At 46.4% G+C, this 755-nt stretch overlaps 1 non-coding gene across 1 annotated transcript; it reads right to left on the bottom strand.

Moving 5' to 3' along the window:
* Positions 1-357: 357 nt before the first annotated feature.
* On the bottom strand, positions 358-488 carry LOC123324998. The gene has a single exon (XR_006540167.1). It is a non-coding gene; the product is annotated as a small nucleolar RNA SNORA63 (small nucleolar RNA).
* Between the last annotated feature and the right edge of the window lie 267 nt (positions 489-755).

Raw genomic sequence — 755 nt, 5'->3', positions numbered from 1 at the left:
TGGACTGAGTAAAGCATGTTGCCCTCCCTAATATGGGTAGGCCTCATCCAATCAGTTGAAGGCCTGAATAGAAGAAAAAGACTGACCCATCCCTGAGTAAGAGGGAACTCCTCTTGCCTGACTGCCTTTTTTTTTTTTTTTTTAAGATTTTATTTATTTATTTGACAGACAGAGACACAGTGAGAGAGGGAACACAAGCAGGGGGAGTGGGAGAGGAAGAAGTAGACTCCCCGCTGAGCAGGGAGCCCGATGCGGGGCTCGATCCCAGGACCCTGGGATCATGACCTGAGCCGAAGGCAGACACTTAATGACTGAGCCACCCAGGCGCCCCTCAAGTCAGTGTTTTACTTGGTAAACATGTCTGAGACCATGCATCCCTGGCTGCTAAGCACCATGGCGGACAGGGCTAGAAAGGTAACAGCTTTATTTTGAGCAGGGGGCAAAGACAAGGCAGCACTTTATAGCTACATTGTAACTAGATCCTGCATGCCTGACTGCCTTTGAGCTAGCTGGGACATCCATTGTTTCCTGCTTTCACAGCTAAATTGAAACATTGGCTCTTCTTGTGTCCTAAGCCTGCCGGCTTTTGGACTGGATCATATACCTTCAGCTCTCCTAGATCTCTAGAGTGCCAACTGTAGATCTTGGGACTTGTCAGCCTCCCTAACCACATAAGACAATTCTTTCCAAGATATCTCTATCTATCTAATCTATCTATCTATCTATCTATCTATCTATCTATCTATCTATCTATC

This window comes from Neomonachus schauinslandi, chromosome 5 (genome assembly GCF_002201575.2).
Source record: "Neomonachus schauinslandi chromosome 5, ASM220157v2, whole genome shotgun sequence".
Lineage (NCBI taxonomy): Eukaryota > Metazoa > Chordata > Mammalia > Carnivora > Phocidae > Neomonachus > Neomonachus schauinslandi.
Note: the sequence above shows the minus strand (reverse complement) of the source record. Positions and strands in the feature narration are given on the sequence as shown.